Here is a 13,376-nt window from a genome sequence, read left to right as displayed (position 1 = left end):
GAATTAATATTAAAGACATTCTTAATAGGAAGCATACAGTGTAATTTCTACTACAGCATTTCTAAAATATAGCTCACGGATGTATTATATTTTAGTGGTGAGAGTGGGTCAGGGAGGGAACGAGGGGGAGATCAGGGGATGAGGGGTGGCAAACTGATCTTTGCCCCACCTGATAAAACTCCTAGTTCCGGCCCTGCCTGTATGTTTAAATTCAAAATTGTGTAGGTCCTCAATTTTTCTGTTATAACAATTTTGGCAGTGACTTATGCCCCACTGTTGTGATAGGTTTTCTCTCTTCCTCCTCTAAAATCAAAATGTCCTTCTAATTTAGGAAAAATAGCAAACATTGATCTGCCAGATTACAAATTTGAGTCATCCTACTTTTTTTTTTTTAATCTATTCCTTTTATAGAAGTGACAACATTCCATTACTATTGTAACTGTCTTAAGTTATTACACCTAACGTAATTCTAATTTTACTTATTGCTGTTCTCGGATCAAATGCTGTCATCTTCACTTGACTGTCAAGTTCTTGGATATAGTGCCAATGAATGTTAGGGGAAATATTCCTGTGGTATAATTCCGTCAATGGTGAAGCTAAGAAAATCGAAGCAAGTATGCTAGTCCAATGGCCCCTAGTAAAAATCTACGTACTCATAGAGGGCAAGTGTAAAAGTAACCAAAGGTTTGTGATGATATGCCCTCTTTTTCTATGTGTTTATCATTGATATTTTTGCATTAGTCTGGAATCAGCATTATTAAAAAATTTCCTTGGCTCAAGTGACCGTTACTGGGTCATTCATCAAGACTGATAAATATTTAAGAGTTAGTCTCTAGGCGGTGCTGAAGAATCTCGTGGACTTAAGTGTAAGCACATGACAGCTAATGGGTGTTTTCTCTAGTGATATTTGATCATTTGGGAGCTAATTTAATATCGTACTTGTTTTTACATGTTTTTAGTAAATGGCAGGCAGTAATGATATGATTGGTGATAACAAAATCCCTAAGAGTAGGGTGGAACATGGGCGAAGTATAGTCTAATGTTGGAGGGGCCAGCAATCCTGCTGGGGTTTAGGGACTAAAGCCTGAATCACACTATCATTTTTTTTTGTCGCGAAAGTGATTACTATCGCGATCACTGCGCAAAATGATTGTTGGCAGCAATTGTTTTTCGCGATCTCGATGAAGATTCCCATCGCTATTTTTCATCACTCGTCCGATCGCTTTTTCCATCGCTAAAACCGTCACTAAAACCCCATATCAGCCAATCGGAACGCATTCCCCTATGGAGCGATTGCAGCGCAACGTTTGACAACTGTGGGAACGACATAAATAAACAAACACGCTATATACTTTCATGATGTGGGTCCTATGACAGCGAGCTGTGATATTGGAAATGATGCGAAAAGCGACGGCGGGAGTGACCGTGTGATTCAGAAAAATGATCACTAGAGCGATCGCTTTTCGCGACGGGAAAAGTGATCTCGATAGTGATCACTTTCGCGACGAAAAAAAAATGATCGTGTGATTCAGGCTTAAGGAACACCCCCCAGGGAAATAGGGGGTATTCCATGGCCTCTTTTAGTGTTCCTGGAAAATTTGTTTACATTAGCCTCTGAAAACAGCATTTTACGTACTATCTGAGACTAAAATTCAATTAAACTTTTGATGTTTTTGATTTCGTGTAACTCAAATGTACACGTTTAATACTTGTTCTAGGACAAATTACCTTTTAATTTGGCTTGGCCCCCCAAAGCTCTGTCCATAAGGCGGAGAAAGGACATCTTGTTATCTTGTTCAGCAGATTTGGATGACGTCCTTTCATCGATGTATGATATAGTATTTTTTAAAATCTAAATCACCTGGTTTTGGAAAGGTGCAATGCTTGTTGGGGAATGAGTAGTGCTATAATTTCCAAACTTTTTTTTGCTTGGTAAATGCTCCCCTACTCGCCACTATGTACTGGTGGTAGATGAGCATGTAAGAATCATATGCCTCCCTTTGGAGGGAATACCTGAGAATTCAGAGAATTGCCTGAAAAATAAAGGGAAAACCACCATCCAAATCAATATTTTAGGAAATAAATTCTCAGCAATACCTGATAAAAATCGAATTCTTGCTATTTGTGACTAAATTCAGTTAAAATCACAGCTGAAATTCCTGGATAGCCCTGATGTGGATCCAGACCATGGGCTTTAGCGGTTCACCAGGCCTTGTTCCTTAGTTCTCACACCCTCTGAAAATTCTCCATTGCTTAAAACTCTAGGGGAAGACATTTCACCTAAATGCCTTTGCAATAGATGTAAAAGCTTGTTCTTTCCAAGAATTTTCTTAACCTGCTTCCAGATTTCTATTTAACAGGCTTAGAACTTCTTTGCAAGCGTAGATTTCTTCCTAGTATGGAAGTTACAGAATATATTTCTTGGTGGGGGTAGGGTGAGACGACATGGTCTTGATCACCTTAAGTCCTCCTCTTTATCCCCCACTGAGACGGCTGGTATGAAAATGCATTTCTCCCTCTGCATCCATCTCGGAGTGTCCATCTCCCCAGTTCTGATGTTGCACACCCCCTTCTGTTATACAGGGTGTGTCAGGAGGAATCTGCAATACTTCAGGAGGTGGTTAGGGAGACAAATTTCAAGCATTTTTCTCCTATAAGCATGAGGTTGCAACTCCTTGGTTACTGAGCTATGGCAATGGCAAAATTTTTCGATGCGCTTTGCAGTTACCCTGAAAACTTTTTCTTGGGTATACAACCTTTTCGACATTTTATATAATACCCCGGATTTTTAATGTTATTAAATAATTAAGGTTGGGCGAAAATGTGTGATTATAGTTTTCTGAAACTATGAATCTTTAAGCTTAATTAAACGAGAGGTCTGAGCGAGTATCAAAAATATGATCGTGCAATCTCTCCCATTTTGAGATTTTTTGTTTCAGAAAATTATAATCGCACAATTAATTATGTTGTGTCCTTAAAAATCCAGAGTATGAAATAAACTGCTGAAAAGGCTGGGTGCCCTAGAAAAACCTTTAACGTGGTAACTACGAAATTGATCCAGAAAAATTTTCACGTTGCCATAGCTCAGTATCTTGAGTTGCGATCCCATTTTTATGGACAAAAAATGCATGAAATAGTTTGGTTTCCTATTATTTTTTTATTGCCTAAATCAAAAGATTATTACTCCTGGAGTATGTATTTCACGCTTTTTGACTTTTAAATGACGATATCTATTTTTCGCGATTAAATGAAAATGAAAAATTTCAAGCGCGCGAAAACGCGACGGCTAAGTATGAATGCTGGGAAAACCCCTTGTACGTCATTCTGGTTCCCTCTGCCGCAAGTGAGGTGGCCTTGGGGCGAGGCTTTGGGCGCTGATACGACGCAGGATTCTAGCAGGTAGCAGAGTACCTTCCTAGCTGATAGCGCTTGGCTTAAATAAGGATTATTAATGCCTTATCAAACGAAGGAATCTTTCCGACCTTAGGCATTTTTTAATAGGTGATTATTAAGAGACGTTTCCCTGAGCTCTGTACCTCATGCATGCATTGGTAATCTCAGACGATGTAAAACTTCTATCTACTCGTATAGAAACTAGGTCCCTGTGACGTCACGTGGAGTGGAATCGCATGGGTGCCAATCTGGCCTTTTTCAAATGAGGATAAAATTCACCATTCCCATTCGTCTAAACAGGTATTTCTAAAACCAAATAATGTGTATATTATGAATACACTAATGGTGGGTAACGAATCGCAAGCAATGTGTCTCGTTTTCTTTGATGAAGGAAACTACCCTATTGTCTCCCCCTACCAAGTCCTGCAGATTCCTCCTCAGTTTTCATTTATTTCGAATTTAATTAGTTTTACATTTCAAGTAAAATTAGTAGTGGCAATAATTTGAAATCCAAAATGGGATTATTTATACGGTGAGGCCATCGTGAAAATATTTCGTTACCTCTTTCTCCCCTTGATTTGTGAGCTTACGAGGCGTGGGAAACCTTACGTGTGTCGCCTCACGTGATTTTCTTTGACGTCATACCCTGAGTTTGGTCCGGGTGCTGACCTGCCGTGTTTTGGGGAAAGTCTTAAGCCTGAATCACATGATCGTTTTTTTCCGTCCCTCCGAGTGATTGCTGCAGTAAAAGATATTCAGGGACCAAAAAAAATGATCGCTCGACCTATCGTTTCCCGGTTCGCGCAGTCATTTCCCTTGTCCCGGTTTCCATCGCTTATTCCATCATTTTACGTGATTACAATTGTCGTTACTATCGCTGTTTTCGGCCGTGCGTTCTAATTGGCTGAAGGATGGTGCCAGCGATGGTTTCAGCGACGGGAAAAGGGATGGTATTTCCATCCCTCGAGCCACCGTGGAAGTTGATCGCGTTAAATGGTCATTTTTTCCGCTATCATTGGAGCGATCGCTGGATCTCTTCCTCTTAGGGGATGGAAAAAAATGTGATTCATGTTTTAGGGGAATATGTATGTATCTCGGGAAGATTCTGGTACCGTAGTATTTGAGTGATAGTGAACGGAATGACCGTTTGAATGTCAAGTTGTTGCAAGAAAGCTATCCATGTATTTATTGCGAAATTCATACATATTTTTCCTCTCGATGTGTCTAACAGTTTCAGGACTCGATGAGCTTCTATACAAACGTCTAACGTGGATTCCGAAATCGTATAACAGTCTGAATGGTCATAGAATTTGAAAAATAAAGAGACCCATATTTTTCCGTTTTTCGATTATTCGCGAAGTTGTCGAGATATTGGCGGCGAAATATCGACGGGTTTACCCCTTTTCGCTGACAATTTATGACATCACCGACTCTTGCCGAGCGGCTCACTGGAAGAGGAACAACTTGAATCGCGTCGCCAAATCAGGAAAAGTGGCGACAACTTTAGCATTTTTTTTTCATTTTAATGGTGTGAGAAAATGGAAGAACCAAAATTTGTAATGATGTCAACGTCGAAAACGCACCATTTTTAAAATACAGAAGCTTGGCGCTTGGATGCATCGCGATCTCCGGCAGGCAAAGCATTCGAAGTCGTGAGTTGTCCGGGGCATCTGACAACGGAAAACTCGCGGCCAAACGAAGTACTTGGCTCAAAGTTTCTGTTTAGGTCAAAAATGGTGCATTTTCCACCAAAACATCATCAGTGATTTTGGTTCCGACTGGCATCAGCAATCCAGGTTTAAAATTTCTTGACATAATTTTTCGTCCTCCCGTATATACCGTTTTATCATGGTAAGTTGCGTTTTGGAGCCTTGAGTGAACGACGTGTATTACAAGGAGCAGGGGCGCAGCTAGGAATTAAGGCTAGGGGGGGGGGTTTCAGGCGCAATTAATACTGGAGTGTCTGGGGGTATGGCATACCTGCCAGGTAAGCGGGAGGGGCGAGGACCCTCCGCCAGAAAAAAATTAAGATAAATGATTAAAAATGGTGAGTTTTACGACCTTCTGAGGGATATTTTATTAATCCTTACACTATTCCATAAGTAATATTAATCCAAATAAATAAAATAGATAAAACTTAAAAAATGTCTGAGCTCTAGGGGGGTTTTATCCCCCAAACCCCCCCCCCCCTCGCTGCGCCACTGGCAAGGAGATTTGTAAGGATGGTTTAGGATCCCTATCAATTCTGGCTAGGTACATTTTCAGGGAAAAAATATGTATTACAGGTTCGATTTTCTTGCAACGCCCCGCGACTGCTGTTGTGCTCTCATCGGAAAATTGACTCCTATTGATTTCCCTAATGCGAAGTATGTGAAAGTGGTGTAATTTCTCGCAATTTGCAGCCATGTCCGGGACGATTTAGAACGTTCAAACTAAATTTCGACTTCAATAACAGCCGGTGAGGCTATATTTATTTATCCGTAAAGTAGATTCTAGTCCTTAAGTGAGCTCCGGTTGGACACTACGGTAAAGTGACACCTCAGCAATTTTTCGTTTTAAGTGACGTCCATGAAACGAAGGAAGCGGACTTCAGCCAATCTAAAGTATACTTATCCTAACGTGCCGTTTGTGAATCCGACCCTAAAACCATTTATGCAATAAATTCCCCCTGCTGGATGGGATGGAGGACACACCCGCCGTCGCAAAAAGGATTAGCTAGCCACTGACGTCATTATAAGGTTGGCGACCTTCTTTCATCTCCGGATTTCAATCTTGACGGTCGTGATGCATTTTGTGTGCTCATTTTTAATACCTATTTCAGTGTGGTGGAAGTCAAACATATTTATGAAACGCGAATCTTTCCTCAAAAAAGTTAAATTCCACCACCAGTTCATATCTTCGTTAGGCGTCCAACTTTTTTTTAAATTGCCATTCAGGTAAATATTATCTAATTCTGTCCGTAACCGGGTGGCTTGTAAAGAAATGAATATGGTTATCTTTTTAAGCCATCCACGAAAAATCGTCAACATTACTGGTATATTCATGGGTTTTATCTCATGTGGATTGGTTCAGTAATTTAATGATAGTCGATTTTATATAGAGCGTGATACCTGCCTCATTCGTGTACTTATCATTGCCAATAATTACACCAAATTAACGACGTACATTCCTGTTTGAAGTAGACTCAAGGGAACAAAACCAAATTACGTCAAATTAATCTTAGGCCCAAGCATTTATCTGTTAATTGTATACGTAAGTATTTCTTTCGCAAGACATTCGCGGATTTTGTGCGCAATTTTCAACGGGTAGCGAGTTTTGAAGAATTTAGACTGGCCCACTTATATTTCTTGCATATTGCCAACGATCAATTTTTAGGATATCGTTCGCTGGATATAATGTAAATATTACAAATAAGTAGTATTGGAGTTGTCCAAGGATTTGTAATATTACAGAAGTATCAGGATGGGAATTAATATTCTTCCCTAAAAATTGATGGCGGTTCTGCTTCGGAGGGATCTGCAATTTTCCGAAAGAATGATGAAATGTCTGTTTGTTTCCTAGAACCGCGTGCGAAATTGGATTATTCGAGTTGGACGATCTTAGTCACTCTTTGAGTCCCAAGTCATGAGGGAACGTATTATGTGGATCATGTATTACGTGGTATCACGTGACAGTTAAGTGGATCAAATATTATGTGACAGTACTGCAAAACTTGAAGCGGGAAAGCGTACCGAGGTACTCTTGAAAAGAAGTCATACATTTTAAAAATATAATCCTTCAAGGAATTTTTTACTTTCATATTTTTACTCCATGGGGATGTGTTGTGAGAACGTTTTCTGAAATTTTTGAAATCTACTTACCTCTGGCTATTGATTCGTGTACCACTTCGCATTGCCGACACTTACATAAAATTAACGCTTGCATTCCCATTTAAAGTAAACCTGGGGGAACGAAACCGTATAACTTTTAGGCCTTTTCATGTATCAGTTAATTGTGTACAAGTATTTCTTTCACTTGATATTCGCTAATATTCCTTGCGTATTGACCTGGATTTTACTTCTAGAAGGTTCCTTGACTTTCCTGTGGCTTTTTCCTATCTGTTTCTAGCCAAAGGTTGGTTTGTGTTGGCGAGGGCAGAACTCACCTCAAATTAAGTTGCATACATTTCACTTGAGTTGCTGGAATTTCACGCATTCAGATGGGGGAAGGAGATAGTTATTTTCCTTGGTCTACCTCCCTCTGTGAGGATTTTAGATATTTTCCTACTGCTTCCATATTTGCGTAATGGTGCCGCGTGAGTGAATACTTTTCCTTCCCTGCAGAAATTTAAATTATATAGACTGCAGAAATACCATCCTCAAATTATGGCGGTGTATTTTTTTACGGGGATTTTCTTATCCTTCGTGACTTAATGTGCGAGCTTTTATGAATATTTTTTCTTGTGAAAATTAGTTTTCCAACGGCTCGTATTTTGGAGAATCATCGTAGCAGATACTAAAATAGTGGCATTATTTAGGTGCTTAGTAATATTAGCACTCGAGTCGCAGGGGAGGAAATTGTATCATACGTTTTAGTTAAGTACATAAATAACATTAATGCCTCTTCCGGGCAATGTCTTGAAAAAGTACGAAATAAATATCGATTTTTTGGATTTCCCGTTTCTGTCGGGGTCAATATGAATTAATGAACTTGTAACGGGATGAAGAGTATTTTTTATGTACAGTTTAAAGTTTAGGCGTTGAAATTGGGATCGTAAAGTTGGCAATGGACCAATGCCAATTGGAGAACGGATAGCCGGCGTGCATGTCTACTATTCAAGTGCAATGAAATGGACCAATAGATCAAAAAATTACTATGACAGAAATTTTTGTGCCATCGAAACGCAAGTACGTGTTTTAATATATAGGTATTTTTCTGTTGGTGCATTGTCATGGAGTATAGGTCTAAAGAATTTTAAATGCAAATTTTTGCCAACGTTTCCGTAAATTGTTACACCTCCATCAGGACTATGAATGAATATGATTATATACATTTGATGCATACAAGTTTATACAAATGTTTTTTTACAATAATAAAATAAACAATAAAAAGAATTAAGTTATTAATGATTTAAATATGAAAAAAACACCATGGTATTTTTTTAGTTATGATAGAAGAACAAATATTTTTGAACATTACTGATCTGGTCGGGACCGAAAATTTTCGGCCGGCCTGGGGCTTCATTAGGAACTCTTAGCTTAATATTTTTTTCTAACCTTATATTTTACAGCGATGTATTGATACATTTACGACTTCATCTTTTCATTGCCATATCTGAAATAAATCAATTAAGTGTCACTGAAATCCTTAGTTTATTAGTGTTGCATTATTACACAGCTTAAGGACAAGAATTTAATCAGGGTTATACGTATTGATACCAAAGTCGAATCGCTGTTTGTGTAAAAAACCACGTATCAAAATTATATTTTGCATTCGTTAAAAATTTCTATGTTAAATTATATATTGTATCATAATTAGTTTACGAATATTAAGGTAGTAACGTTGTTAAGAAGCTTTTCGAAACTGCTATATTTTTTTAGTGTTTGCTCTCTAAGCATCAGGTGGCGGTATGATGAGATAACATCCTTCCTCACGAACATTCCGTCACGTGATTTTAATGAGGTTTTTACTCAGGCGTGTGCGTAAATTTACTCAAGCCTCACATTATCCAGGCGAAATCTTTTGAAATACGCTTGTCATTTTGTGCAAATGGATTCGTTGATTATTTCTAAGGAGAAAAGGTAGCTCGAGATCGTTGAGATAACGGTTTGTGGTTTCATCCAATCAGCATTTTTCTACTTTTTGGGGTTTCGCTGGGTATGAAAGCTCAAGCATAGATATTTCAGTATTTTTACTAGAATCAAGCAAAGTCTCCTACATTTCCAACGGGTGAACTGTCTAGAGAATTATTCCTCAACCGTATTAAATATCCGGGATATTTACTTCGGGCTACTTTAGGATAGAGTTATATCGAAATATTTTACGTGTTATATATATATTTTTTTATATATAATATATTTTTTTGCCATGTCTGCAATTCCAACGACTAACACTTACTAAGAAGTACATAATCAGTGGCGTAGACTGGGGGGCACAGGGGTTAGTCATAATCAGTTAATTATAGCAGGAAAATATTAACCTTTAAAAAAAATGTATTCTTCTCCACCAATGTGCTTTAGCAAAACAGCTTCCCAACGACCCATAGATTGTGGTATTTTAAGTGCCAAAATATCATAAAATGTGATTTCTTGAGATAACAATGTTCATATTTAACCCCAGAGGGAGTTTCCACACCCCTAGATCCCCTAAGTTGTCCCCCCCCCCCCAAACACATCGTCCCCGGGCATCATGAGGAACTATTAGCTTAATAATTTTTTCTAGCCTTAAATTTTACAGCGATGTACGACTTTATTTTTTCACTATCTAAAATTAATCAATTTTTATTTAAATGCCTCTGAAATCCTTTTTCAAATGGTATTGCATTATTTCACAGCTTAAGGTCAAGGATTTAATCAGGTGTGTAAGCATTAATGCCAAAGTCGAATCGCGGTTCGTTCGTGTTCGTCGTTCGCGCCCCTGAGCCTGATTTCAATTCAATTCTCAATATTTGACGCGTCGCTGGATGTGATGTGTCCAGATAAACCATGTCCAGATAAACCATATTCACCATAACCAGCCAGTCAGCAAATACAGTAATGATTGGGCGCATTTGTTTGTGCTGTGTGTGTAGTGTTTTGTTCGTATTTAGAGTAACATAGAATTAAAAATTTTAATATGAACCAGAGCAATTTTTATGACAGTCTATGAATAATTTAAACAATTCTCTTTATTTATATATTTTTTGCTTTTCTCCGTGAAAATATGTATACATTTACAATTATTTTCATTATTTTTTTAATTGCAAGTATCAATTTTCATAAATTTTTATCCTTATACTTTTCTTTTTTCCTGTTTTCCTTTTTTCGTTTCTTTAGATTTTGCACATAATATTGTCAGAATAAATATTTACAATAATTAATCCATTACTATTTATCCAAGCTGAGATTTTTAATTTGAGGAATTAGTTCATATTGGTTCATCATTTTCAGTTCTATTGGTCAATTACTTTCCAAACTTCTTCGAGAGATATTTTTCACGTTGTGAACTTAGGAGTGACGATTTAGAAGGTTATCCTTGGTTATTCTTTATGATTCAATTTTGTTGATTACGTTGTTTATGGCGAGACATTTAATATCGTTTCGCTAGATCTTGCAAGGGAGGCTTAAACCCCATTTCCTTATGTTTATTCATGGAATGATAAGTGCCAATCAATGGATTCAGTCGAGTTAAGTCCTTTTTTGCTTATTTGGCGTGTATTTGCTCAGCATTTCCTGTTTCATGCGGTTCGGTGGCCCTTGGTGACGGAGATAAAAACTCAGTGCACTAGACCCAGTGTTTTATTTGACGAGATTAAGATACGTTGTCGCCGTGGGTCTTAGAAAGCGGAGGAGTTTTGATAAGATTGAATTTTTTTCCCAGAGGGGACTCTGCTGAGATTTTTGTCAGCGTCATCGAGCTTAGGCAGGAAATTATGTTTATTTTTCCTCGTGACGTTTTGGCTAGCGGTGCGGGGAAATTATCGCAAAACAGCAGGGATTTTTCATTAAATCCTAATAAGTATACAACCTTGGAAATGCCAAGGCTTGGCTATAATTTACAGAGGTAAGACCAGTATGGTTACGTGCTAGAGTTCACGCGTCCAACTGAACTGAATAACTGAACTCTTGATTTAATATTGAAATAAAAAGGCGCTGTTTTACGAGAAAGAAATGTTAATCCGCCCGGGTATTGATGTTAAAAAATCATTTTCAGGGAAGAAATGATGGTAAGTGGCGCCAAGAGTGTGGGAGACGAACGGAGGGGAGAGAGAGGGAAGATGATGTTGCAACATTAAAGTCTGGGTCGGATAAAATTTTATTTTGAGAAAATTAAACTTTTCTAATTCAATACGGACACATTCCACTCCATCTTGCCTTAAACTTCGGATTTTTTCTTATTCGATGCTCCTATTGGTCATGCTATCCTTAAATTGCTTATTAATAATCTATAATTGCTTCTTATACCTTTGTGCACAATCCTTTGTGTTTCTTTTGAATTCGGGGAGTACTTGACCCTTGATGAATCTATTCTTTCTATTCTGCGAAAAAGGATAGTTTGGACGTGAGTGGATACACATAAAAATATTACTCCGGCGGGTATGTTCTTGCATTTATTCTGTTAAAATTCTCGTTTATTCGATCAAATATCATGCTAATAAAAAGTTTTCAAAGGAAAACTTATGTCGCGATTTTTTGTTGTACAAACCTGGTTTGGCACAATGTCCTTCCGGGTAGGTTGGGTGTGCAACTGCGCTCTGGGTTTAGCGTGATAGCGTATCCATCCGTGGGTAATTATTGGCAGAGTAGTAATAATTGGCCAATAATGAGGTATCAGCGCTGACCTCGGCGTGTCATGCATTAGTTCAATGAGGTTCTCGATGCTAATACACTTTTTATCATGGTCATAGGGGCAATCCTAATGGGATAATTATACGCCAGTCCGATTCAGATGCGAAATCCTATATTCCCAGGGTCTTTCTGTAGAAATGATTGACTTTCCGGACTGTAGATCGATTTCAATGTTTATTTTTCGTTTGCTATGAACAATAGAAAACTCATTCTCCTCACAATCTCCTGCTAGATCTCAGGTCAACCGACATAAGCAATCGCGCGGATCTTAGACACTGGAAAGTGACAAAAACATCCCCCAAGTTTTTCTTAAATTTACTCTGATTCAGAGCGATATTCAGGTAATAGAATTTTAGGTTAAGTTTATTCACAAAAATCATAACGTATTTTCCCTATTTTTACTACATGCATACGGGACGGTATCGTGAATAATAAAGTAAGTCGTAATGCATTTACTGAAATGAGAGAAAACCTCTCTCACTTCAATGTTATTAATATTATTTTATTTTTTAAGACAGGAATTGAATAAAGAATTAAATGAAATTACCGCCGAATTTACTTCCAGTTTTTAATGTAAAAACTGACGTGCGTGTCCAATGATCTGATAGTAAGGATGTTAATCTAGGTTACAAAAAACGGAATGATGTTACTTTTAAGGAGGGATTAAAAAACCGATTTGATGGTATCCAGCGAAAACTTGTAGAAGTGCATTACAAACGTATTTTTAAAAATATTTTAAGTGTCACTTAATTTTAGTCACACCCCACCCAGGTTTCAGCAAATTACTTATATTTTTGATAACCTACTTTCTTTTTAGTGGACATGATTTGCTGAAAATGTCGGCTGAATTAAATTTATTCTGGATTTTATTTTTTGCATTGCGATTGGGGTTGTAAAAATGTTAGTTGCCTCATTCTCCTTGATGATCCTTTTGGGGAAGAGTGACCACGGACTGAGTCTGATCTCTTTCTTTAGAGTAACACCTACCTGGTGACTAAAAATAGGGTGGTTTCCTGTTATTTTTTTATTGCCTAAATCGAAAGATTATTACTCCTGGAGTACGTATTTCACGCTTTTAGATTTTTAAACGACGATATCTATTATTCGCGATTAAATGAAAAGTGAAAATTTTCAAGCGCGCGAAAACGCGACGCCTAAGTATGAACGCCGGGAAAACTCCCGTGTGACGTCGTTCTGGTTCCCGCTGCCGTAAGTGAGGTGACCTTGGGGCGAGGCTTTGAGCGCTGATACGACGCAGGATGCTAGCAGGTAGCGCTTGGCTAAAATAAGGATTATTAATACCTTATCAAACGAAGAAAACTTTCCGACCTTAGGCAGTTTTAATGGGTGATTATTAAGACATGTTTCCCTGAGCTCTGTGCCTCATGCATGCATTGGTAATCCCAGACGATGTAAAACTCCTATCTACTCGTATAGAAACTAGGTCCCTGTGACGTC

The sequence above is a fragment of the Ischnura elegans genome, chromosome 9 (genome assembly GCF_921293095.1).
Source record: "Ischnura elegans chromosome 9, ioIscEleg1.1, whole genome shotgun sequence".
Taxonomy (NCBI): Eukaryota; Metazoa; Arthropoda; class Insecta; order Odonata; family Coenagrionidae; genus Ischnura; species Ischnura elegans.
This window is presented reverse-complemented; position numbering follows the sequence as displayed.